We start from the raw sequence: 11,883 nt of genomic DNA on the forward strand, positions 1-11,883 counted from the left end.
GGAAAATAAGAGAACTAGCAGGGTAGCCCCAGTAAGGAGCCCACAGCAGCAGAGAGTGAAGTGACTAGGGTTCAGTCAGAGGCAAGTTTGCTATCTGATAAAGACAGATCTGGTTTCAGACAAAAAGAGGATATTGATTCTTGGAAAGGAGCAGTTGTCAAAGAGGGGGTTAGTCCAGGTAAGTTTATCAGAAAAATGTTTGTTCACCCGGAGCTACACATTTTCTTTATCTTTGCTGATCAGCAAGGGAGAGAAGTTTTCAGTGTCTCAGTGTTCAATTCATGCCCATACCTTCTGTTTACTTTTTGGACTGCAGACTTGATTAAAAAAGAAACCAAATATTCTTTGTTGGATTACAGGAGAAGCACCCACTGCCTCAGCAAATCTGCCATAAAGTTAATAAAGGAAATGGTACTGCGCAAAGTAGTATAGTTGCTTTTCTAACTGTATGTCTATTCTGGAGAAAAAAATGCAGCTGCCTCTAAATCCTTATTATATAAAACCTTGGATCATATGCCACATGTTTGACCCAGGCTTCCTGTTAGCAGGACAGCTTTCTGCAAGATAAATATGGAAACTCCAGCTGTAAGATTAATACAGAATGAAGAAATATACTTAAAGTCTTGGAGAGGTACAAATGCAGGACCCCCTCCCATGCAATCAAAAGCAGGTTGCAAAATAGTCCCCTAAATTTCCTGGGAGGAAAAAGCAGCACCTTTGAGCTTTTTCTTCATTGCCAGGAGGTAATCTGACAGAATCAAATATGTCAGTAAACTAATTTACATCTGCTCAGTATGTATCAAAACAAAACTGAGCTTTCCTATAGATCCTTATTTCAATTGGCTAGTTTGAAATCAGAATAGCAACAGTTAATTACATTCTTTGCAGTCTTGCAACCACTTTCAACTGAACATCTCCAAGCACTGTATAAACATGAACATGAACAACGTGTGCCCCCGGAGGCTGTGGGGGACACGGTGACCGCCCGCAGGTGGTGGTGGAAGCAGCAGCAGGGGCATGGTGGCAGCGAGCAGGGAGCTCCCGTAGGCAGCTGTGGCAGTGCTGGCAGTTGGGGGAGGGAGGGAGGCGAGTGCTGACCAGTGGTCAGTGACCACCCGCAGATGCTGCCATCAGTGGTGGTGGCAGCCAGCGGCGATCAGCGACCACCTGCAGACACCACTGGCAGCATTGGTGACACTTCTTTCAGGGGTTGCACTAATCTTGGGGGTGCACGTGCACCTGCATGCACCCCCTATGCATCGCCAATGAACATGAATTTGATAAAATGGGTCTCTCATAATTTAAATAGTGTGCCCAGCACACATGGACATCTTCAAAATGAGAATCATGTTCTGATAAACAAGATCCTCTCAGTGCCATCAGAGAGGTGGGAAATGGGAAATTCCAGCTCATCACCACCCAAGAAGTCTGTTTCTCTGCTCCCCACTATTTTAAATATTTGGCATGGTTTTGGCAAGTTTTATTTCCCAAACACATGATAAGAGCAAGCAACAAGAAGAGCAATATTATTTTAAAATACAATTTTAAAGCCCATTTTTATGTTTCCTGATCTGCTTTTTCCTGCTTGACCTTTTACATGAAGATAGGGTAAGCAGCCCATTAAGCTTGCCAGTTGTATATTCTTGGGTTTTCTTCACACACAGATTTGGACTTTAGGAGAATGCCAGTTATTTTGTCTTCAGGCTTTCACTTCACAGAGAAAGCATAGCTGGTTGCTTCTTCCCACTGACACAATATCTTTGTTAGCTTAAAGAATGTTTACTAAGTAAAAAAAATATGGCCCCTTTGCTGAGTGACACAATGTTGGGGACCAGTTTCCCATTCAGAGCAAAATGGGTTACCTGGAGTCAGGTATATGAGAGGAAGTACCGGGGCTGAAGGAAAGCCCCAAGGAATTTGCATGGCAAACGCTCACATAGTCCCACTGGGGAGGTGAGTAGGCCAACGTGTTTCCAGAGCACATGCTCCCTCTGGATTGGTGGAAAGAGCAGAAAGGTACTTCTTGCCTCGGAGAGGGGCAGCCTAGGGAGGATGGCAGTCAGCAGAGCAGACAGATGCTAGAGGTCTTCTTCACTGAACGTGTCCAGTGGACAACTGCAGGGGTAGCAAGCCAGCATACTGGCCAAGGTGGTCAGAGGACCACCAAAAGGTTCCAGCATGCGCCACACTGAGAAGCCACTCCAGGACAGCCGAGGGAGGATTACAGCAGTGGAGAAAGGACTCAGAAGCTGGTGAGAATGAGAGAAAAAGAGAGAGAGGAAGAGCAGCCAGCTCATGAAGGGTTGTGAGTTAAAGGGGCAGTACCTGCTTTGCTTGGTCACTTTCTCTCCCCTTACTGTCTTTTCTTCTTTTTGTATTTGAGAGGGTTGTGTTCCCCCTCAAGAGGCTAGGAAGGCCACCAGAGGGAAAACCTCTTCCCCAGTGAAGGTGGTGGCCCTGACCTGAGGTAGTTAAGGCAGGGCAGGACTCACAGTAAATTGATCTTGAGCCAGCTGACCCCTCGACAAGGAAGACATTAATTTAGCTGGATCACCCCTATGTACTCTTGAAGAACCCAAGCCCTTGGATTAGCCCAAGACCCAAGAAAGAATTGTTTTAATTTTCTTTTCTGTTGGATTAATTGATGAATTCCGTGGGGAGGGGTGGTTTTGATATGAATAACCCTGACATTTGGGATGAACTGTTATTGGTAGAGGGCCCAAAGGACATTGGTTGGACTGGCAGGCATTAACTATCCCAAGATCTCAGGATGAATTGATGTGAGGCTGAAGCCTTACAGACCCTAAATGGGCTGATCCATTGATGAACCTGAGAGTCTGTAGTGAGTTGATTCTGGGACAAATGTAGCAATCATGAAAGAGAGAATTTAGCTCATAAACTTGGTACAGTGAACAACAGGTAATGACCAGCAATAGCCTCAGTTGATGCAAGCTACAACTCTGACCCATGTCACCTTGGAAGAGCTAAGGATGGGATTTAAGGGGAAGAGGAACCCCATGAAGAAAGCCCTCCATGAAGGACCTGGTGCAATTGTCATCCATCCTATGTCCAACTCCCAATAATAAAAGAATATCCATCAAGATGTGGCAGGCGAGAGTAGAACACCTGAGGTAGGCAGTGACAGTACTCCCCAGATCCTCCCAAAAGCACATGCAAGGAGGGTGTCAGGCAGGCGGGGTCCTGGCTTTATAATATTCATGCACAACAAGATGTTTTCTTAATAAAATTGTTTATAACTCTTATTTCCTTAGCCAGTGATAGCAAATAGCACATAGGCAATTTCCTTATTGTAGAAACCTCTGATTGGCACCTTGGCATTGTCCCCAGAAACAGCTGCTATGTACCTATTTTTATTCCCAACAACTCTACCCTATACAATATTCTCTGTGTGTCTGCCTCTGCTCTATTATGCGTTCCCGCACCACCCTTGCCTGGGCAGTTGATCTGGTTTGCCGGGGACCTACGTGTGGACCCCAGAGGGTACCTCGGCTGTTGTCAGGGAAACCCCCTAACTTTCCTGCCACGACTTTGAATGGATCCTCAGTGGAGGGGGTCCCCTTCGAGGAAGCCTCCAGGGCCGTTACGCTCCTCCGCGGGCGCTCACGGGGCTCCAACCTCCCCTACACCCCGGCCAAGCATCACCCTTTGAGACGGGCCTCCAAGCCTGCTTTCAAGGCTAGCCCCTTCTGGTTTCTCCCCTGATCTTCATATAGCCCCTTGGTAGCAATCCCCCTGAGTCCTGGCCAGGCTCCAGCAGGAGGGCTAGGAGGCCCTCGGGTTTCAGGCTCGACTTCCCCGGTGCCCTTAGCCTTCAGTGCCTACTGGCAGTGGCTCCCCATACGCCCTTGCCCAGAGCTAAGGGCTCTGCGGATCTACCTTAACAAGTGGGACCATGGCACTTGCCTTGATCCTCAACCCCTATTCCCAGAAACACCTGACGTGACGTGAAGTGAACAAACCCACCACCGTGACTGCCGGTAAGGCATAACCGCAAGGAGAGAAGGGAAGGAGGACCAGAAGGAAAATAGAGTACCCCTCCCCATGGGAACTCTTTGCACCCCTAGTGCCTCAGTTTCCCTAGGCCAGGGCACCGCCGAGTCGGGGCCCATGCTCTCGCCCCAACTGGGGCTCTTTTCTCTCTCTCTCCAGGCTCTGCTTCTACTCGGGGTTGTAGACCCCATCGCATGAGGTCAGAGGTCTCCAGTTGGCTCTTCCAGGGGTCACTGTGGGTCCCTCTCCTGGCTCCCTCAATCCCTGCCGGGCTCTTCCAGTTAGGGGTTCCCACTGCTCCCGCTGCAGCTATCACAGCTGGTGTTCCTGCCAGTTTCCCCTCCGGTGTCTTCAATCGCTGTCGTTCCTCGGCTCAGGGATCTCCCGTAGCTCTCACTGCTCCTGCTGCTGCAGTAGCCACTGCTGCCACCTCTGCCGGCCTCTTTGCTGGCATTTCCGGTCCTCGGCGGCCCTTCAGCACCTTCAGGGCTGCTCTTTATCTCCGCCGGGTGGTGTCTCCTCCTGACATCACCCAGTCCCAGCTGGATATAAGCGCGGCTAATGAACCACGCGGGAGGTTTCCCAGCGTGTGCTTCCTTGTTCCTCCTGGCCCCTACAAGAGGTATGTTGGGGCTTTCTTTTCTTTCTATTTTCAACTGGGGTTTGCCTGTAACCACGGCTTCCCCCTCTCCTGGTCCTGTGCCCCTGGGATACTCTGCTACACAGAACTGTTGCCCAGTCTGCCCCAATTACTGAATTTCACACGTGGGAAATCCCTATTCCAAGGCTACTCAAAGAGATGGCTAAAATGACTAAAAATGGGACCCCAAGCTTCTCTTCATTCATGGAGCTGTTTTACGGCACAAATTAATCTGAGATCTTCAATTGCCAGACAAAGAAAAACACTTTAACCCACAGTATCACCTTCATAACTCTCTGGGTAGAGTCACCACATGAAATATTTAGCTCCTTCTGTGAGGCACTTCCTCCTGCATGCTTCTACTTCAGTGACCCTAGCAGGTAAGCCATTAGCACCTCCTGTCCTAAAAATGGATATTCCATTCAGTTATAAGAAATATCTGTCATGCTTTCACTCTTGCCATGACTGTGAATGGTGCGGGTAGAAGCTATCATTTTAATATTCACTAGCTGTAAATCTGATCTAATAATGTATAATAATTTAATACACAGGAAAGGAAGCACAACTTTTCATTAATGACATAACATTAACAAAACAAAAACTTATAAAACAATAGAACATAAGAACTGCCATTTATTGGGTCAGACCAATGGATGCTGAAAGGGAGATTGAGCAGGGCTTTTTCCACGGTTCCTCTCTCACCTTCAGCTTCCAGCATTTAAGATCTAGGAAGTCCTGAGGCAGAAGCTGTACCCCTAACTCCCATGCTTTCTAGCTACTAATGCCCCTTTCCTCCAAGAATTTGTCCAATATCTTTTGGAATCTAGCTACACTGACAGCTTCCACAACATCTGGTTGCAATGAGTTCCACATCTTAATTACCTGCTGTGTAAAAAAGGACTTCCTTTTGTTAGTTTTAAACTTACTACCTACTAGTTTCATTTTGTGACCCTTAGTTCTTGTACTGTGAGATACAGTAAATAATAAATCCTTATTTACTTTATCTTCACCAGTTAGTATTTTGAATACCCTTATCATGTCCCCCCTCCAGCATCTCTTTTCTAAACTTAACAGGCCTATTCTCTTCAGTCTGTCTTCATATGGAAGTCCTTCTATACCATTAATAAATCTTGATGCCCTTCTCAGTACCTTTTCTAGTTCTATTATATCCTTTTTTGAGGTGTGGGAACCAGAACTGGGTGATTCAAGGTATGGATGCATCATGGACCTATTACAGAACTTGCCATAGAACATAGATCTATAATAGTAATTTCAAAAGTCGTTGCTCTCCCCACATGTCCATAAGGTAAGCAATATGCTTCTTGTCTCAAAGTAAGTCATCCAACTCCTTCCATAAACTTTGTTATGAGCATACCCCAACTTACCTAGGAGTCACATTAGACCACGGGTAAGCAACATTTTTTGGCCGGAGCGCAGGAAAAACCCACACAATGTCTACCTTGGAAGGGGCTGGAGTGCCAGCATGCCAGAAAAACAAAATGAGGGCAGGGGATAGCTGGCAGGAGGCACTGCGTATTAGCATAGTTAATAATCATAAATGTTGCTTTTACGGTAAATACCAGATTTTCTAAAAATTGTAAACCTGGTGACAATAAATAAAACTTCTGATACTCCCTTTGATCTTGTGTATTTCTTTTGTGTGGGTCCCCCCACAACAGCCCACCAGCCCTGCTCATGCCTCTTGTCCCCACCCAAAGCCCCTGCCCCCCACCACTGCTCATGCCCCTTGCCCCCCACCCAAAGCCCCTGCCCCCTAGCCCAGGCTCCGTGGCTATCTGCAGCTACCCAGAACCTGGGCTGGCTGCAGCCAGGAGGCTGCAAACAGCTGCTGCCTCCCCACCCCGGCCCCAGCTGTCTCACAGCCCCAGGCTCCAGGAAGGCAGCAGGTGCTAGCACTGAGCCCATTGGGGTCGGGGCCAGGGTGGTGAGGCAGCAGCTGTTTGCAGCCTCCGGGCTGCAGCTGGCCCAGGCTCTGGGGTAGCTGCTGCAAGCCACAGGGCGTTGGCTGCTTGCAGCAGGGCTTGCAGCCTCCTGGCTGGCAGTAGCTACCCAGAGCCGGGGCTGGTGGTGGCATGCCAGTGAAAATGGCCTCAGTTGCCATGCTAGGCATACGTGCCGGGGGTTGCCAACCCCTGCATTAGACCATTCCCTCATCTATCACATTCAGAAGGTCAGCAGTAAAGTCTCTGCATGGATAGCTGCTTTAAGATGTTTAGCCAGCACAACACGGGGTGCCATCTTGGTTTACACCAAGATAACTTCATCCATATTAAGCTATGTACAGACATTCAAAAAACTGGGGGAGGCATTGATTTAAATTTTGCAGTTTTCTCTATGTGGCCTAGTTTAAATTGGGAGTGAATAGTATGCACATTTGCTCTTGCATTGGGGGTGCTGCAGGCAGCCTGAGCTGGCTGAAGCCCACAAACATGAGGGGGCTCTCCTGCACTGGTGATGTGTAGGGGGTGCATGAGGATGCGTGTGCACCCCCTGAACTTGCCAGTGCACCCCCTGTGAAAAGGCACCATCAGTGGCATCTGTGTGCAGTCTGTGAGCACTGCTGGCCCTCGCCGATGCTGTCAGTGGCGTCTGTGGGTGGTTTCTGACCGCTGGTTGGCGTTCGCCACTGCCTCCGTCCCTGTCACCGACAGCACCATGGCTGCCTGCAGGAGCTCCTCATTTGCCGCTGCCATGTTCCCACTGCCAACAGCACCACTGCTGCCTATGGGAGCTCGCCGTGCCCTCCCAGCCTCCAGGGGCATGTGGCGTTCATGCTCTCCTGCATGCCTCCCAGTACACCCTGCAGGTTCCTTGGACTGCCAGAGACTGCTGAGCACAGCTGAATACCTAGGCTACCCCTGATTGGCTGCCAGGCACAGGCAATCAATCCCCTCCCACCCACCACGTCACTGGAGACCCTCCCCCATGCCGTGCCCAGAGGCTCCTATGAAAGCCCCAGAGTGGGTGCCCTCCCTTGTTAACTGCTCATGCCTCCATGTGCTCCATGTTCTGGCCTTCCTGCACCCAGCCCTAGTGCTCCAGTTCCTGTGCCTAAGCACACAGACCCAAGAGCTATGGCATGTCTTGCGTTTTATTCTGCAGGACTCTTGCTAGAGGCTGCGGGACATGATGCATGGGCTTGTCCACCTTGCGAACCCACAGGAGGTGGTTGCCAGCTTCCGCCACATGGGCTTCCCCAACTGCATGGGGCCATGAACAGCACCCACATCCCCATCCTTTGCCTGTTCCAAGGCACCTGGGAATTCATTAACCTCAAGGGCTACTTCTCCACTGTCCTGCAGAGTGTCTGCAACTCCCCCCTTCCCCAGATGATAGAGAATAGGTCTTCATCCCTCCTCTCACCATCAAAGACCCAGTTTACCCCCCTGCCTTGGCTCACAAGGCCCTACTTGGGGCAACTGGACTGCCAAAAGGAGTACTTCTAATATTGCTTGAGCAGGTGCCACATGACTGTGGAGCGTGCCTTTAGCCACTTTAAGACACACTGGTGGGCTCTCAGCACATGCCTTGAAGTGGAGGAGGAGAACCCTTTGCACCTTATTGTCTCTGCATGCATCTTCCACAACATTTGTGAGACCAGGGGAGAGGTCTTCCATGAAACCTGGGCAGAGGAGGCACAGCACATAGGCCAGCCATGAAGCCCTGGCTGACTACCTCCTAGCCAACTGGGAGTGCTTCCTGGGAGTGATGAGTAGAGGTAGAGGTTTTCAAGTCTCTGAGTGCCCATACCCTGACAGCAGGCAATGGAGCTCCTGACCCAAGCTTCCCTGACCCTACATCTCAGGTGGCACCACCCACAACCCTGGCTGCCCAAACACTGTTTCTACACCTCCCCACAAACCCCACTTCCCTGAAGGGCACAGACTGGGATGCAGAGGAATGCAGGATGAGGAAGAGATGTGCCTCTGTTTCAGGGCCGGCCCATCCTATACTGTGAAACCTGTGGCCACAGGGGGCCTTGCAGCTAAGGGTCCCCTTGCGCAAAGGCAGCGGAAGTTGGGGGCTAACAGGGCTCAGCCCTCCCAAACACAGGGCAGCAGCAGGCATTGCCTTAGGGCAGCCCAGCCGCAAGGTCCTACAGCAGGGACGGGCATAGTGAGCTACATTATGCAATCACAGAATCACAGAATCATAGAAAATGAGGGTTGAAAGGGACCTCAGGAGGTCATCTAGTCCAACCCCCTGCTCAAGGCAGGATCATCCCCAACTCTATTATCCCAGCCAGAGCTTTGTCTAGCCGGGTCTTAAAAACCTCCAAGGATGGAAATTCCAAAACCCCTCTGGGTAACCTGTTCCAGTGTTTTATTACCTTCCTAGTGAGTACATTTTTCCTAATATCTAATCTAAACTTTCCTTGCTGCAACCTGAATATGGTATAGCTGTATAGAAGTAGATATTGCTTAGTAAAGCACACAAATTGGAGAAATTTATTATACATAACTTTAAATATGCACCTCTAAAATGGGATTTAGCACTCAACCCCTAGCACAAGAATTGTATTTACTCATGTTAATCTGAAGTCAGGCAGAAGGCAGGTATATTTTGTGATATATGGACTAATTATATTTTACTTTTATAATTATATATTATTACAGACAAGAACTATAGGACAGACTACTTTTTATTAGCTTTCAACAGCATGTAACCAGATAAGTAGTTTGTATTTAGTTCTTACCTCGCATTTTATTCCACTCATGTGCTTCTCCTAAGCAATTTGCATCATACTGGTATTGTTCATTTTTATAAAAGTAATCATCAGTACTGAGAATAATTCCACCTGGGTTATCCTCTAGCAAATTCCTATGAAAGATGACATTAAAGCAACATTTTTTTTCTTCAGTGTTTGCCTCTACCTATTAAATACATATGCAGGATTGCAGCCAGCCCAGCCGCAGGCAGGTAAGTTTCTTTTAATCCCTTTTTTTATTTCCATGGGCTGTCAGAGAGGACAGATCACAACCCCCACAATGCAGGAGAGAGTGGGGTAGGGGAAGGGTGAGTCATTCACCCCTGCCCTTGGCCCACTCCCTCCTGCACTGTGGGGATTGTCCCACAACCTGCTGGCCCAGTCCCCATTCACCGTGACTGGGGCCCTGGCCCAGCTGGGTTGTGGGACAATCAGAGCCCGGAGGCTCCTCCAGAGGTGTGGCACCAGGCAGCCAAGGCAGGGAGGGCACATGGCCCCCTGATCTTTGCACATGGCAATGCCCGCCACTTTTGAAGTGGTGGCATTGAGGTGCAGAGACATTGAGCAGGGTCTGATCCTATCTCGCAGCTGTGGCCTGCCCTGGTGTGGCTGCTGGGGCTGGGAGGCAGTGTGGCCAGAGCCAGGAGGCAGCCATGGCCAGAGCAGCATCCAGGGTTCGTGTGGCCATGGTTGGGGTGGCTGGGGTGGTGCGGCACCAGGCAATGCCGCTCTCCCTCTTGGCCCTTTCCCCTCCCCCCTCAGACTTTCCCATGGGGGGAGGTGTGTGCGTGCACACACATGCTCAGCCCCCCCCTCCCCCCATTTTGTTTTCTTCCTCCATCTATGCCCCTGCGTCTGGCCACTTGCCACTGCTGGCTTCACATCTGGCCACTTGCCATACCCCCCGCTGCCGCTGGCTTCTTCGGGGCAGGGGCCCCAAAACTATTCCTTGCAGGGGGCCCCAAAAATCCTAGGCCAGCCCTGCTTAGTTTGCAGTGTTGCAGTTGCCAAACTTTTCTTGTTTTTAATAAGGAAAACCTGTTGAACATTGCCCACGTCAGAACTTGGTCCCTCTTCCCATTGCTAGAAACCAGTAAACCTTTGGAGGGGGAAGAGGAATGGGGGTGGGGGTAACTGCCAGGACTTGGACCATCTCTGGGGCAGGCAGGGACTGATCATTCCAGGAAATGAAAGTGGAGCTCTTATACCGTCTCCTCAGTCACGCCATCCTTCCCTTACAGATGAGACATTTCAGTGCTTTGTCCATACAGGAGTGGGACTTCACTCCCAACAAAAATAAAATAAAATGAAGTCTACTAAATATATATCTGCAGGATGCATTTGTTTCTATTAAAATAAGAATCTTTGTCTAAGTGTTCAAAGAGGGAGAAGCATTTTTCTAGTCACTGATTCAAAAACTTTATTTTATTTTTATTTTATCTTATTTTTGTAAGGAATTACTACAACTCCACCCTCTCTGTTATATCCCTCTTGGCTGGTTATGCACATATCTGTCTAAGTATTGTCCTGCTTCTTTTCCAGGTAGTACCTTTGCCTCATCATTCACTGTACATGGCAACCTACTATCAGCATCTGTTTTACTGAAATTCAGAATTAAACATAGATTTCATAGACATTAGGGCTGGAAGGGACCTCAGAAGATCATTGAGTCCAGTCCCCTGCCTGAGGGGCAGGAAGTCAGCTGGGATCATAGGATCCCAGCAAGATAAGCATCCAAATTTCTCTTGAAGGTGTTCAATGTAGGTGCTTGAACCACCTCCGATGGCAGTCTGTTCCAGACCTTGGGGGCTTGGACAGTAAAGAAATTCTTCCTTATGTCCAGCCTGACATGGTCTGGCAGCAGTTTATAACTGTTCAACCTCGTTATCCCTTGGGGCGCTCTGGTTTCATAGTAGGTAGGGTCAGGAGGGACCTGAACAGATCATCTAGCCCGACCCCCTACCACAGGCAGGAATGAATGCTGGGTTCACAAGATCCCAGACAGGTGATCACCCAACCTCCTCTTGAATTTGCCCAAGGTAGGGGTGAGGACCACTTCCCTGGGAAGTTGGTTCCAGATTTTGGCCACCCTAACTGTAAAATATTGCCTTCTGATCTCTAACCTAAACTTATTCTCCATCAGCTTATTACCATTGTTCCTCGTCACCCCAGGTGGTGCTGGGGAACACCAGCAAATAGGCTCTGCCTATTTGCTGTTGATCTCCCCTGATGAGTTTGTAGGCAGCCACCAGGTCCCCCCTCAGCCTCCTCTTGCTGAGGCTGAACAGGTTCAGGTCCTGCAGTCTCTCCTCATAGGGCCTGTCCTGCTGCCCTTTCACCAAGTGGGTGGCCCTCCTCTGAACCCTCTCCAGGCTGGCCACATCCCTTTTGAAGTGCGGCGCCCAGTACTGGACGCAGTACTCCAACTGCGACCTGACCAAAGTCGCATAGAGGGGGAGTATCACCTCTCTGGACCGGCTTGAGATGCACCTTTGGATGCATG

Source organism: Alligator sinensis, unplaced genomic scaffold (genome assembly GCF_000455745.1).
Source record: "Alligator sinensis unplaced genomic scaffold, ASM45574v1 scaffold608_2, whole genome shotgun sequence".
Taxonomy (NCBI): Eukaryota; Metazoa; Chordata; order Crocodylia; family Alligatoridae; genus Alligator; species Alligator sinensis.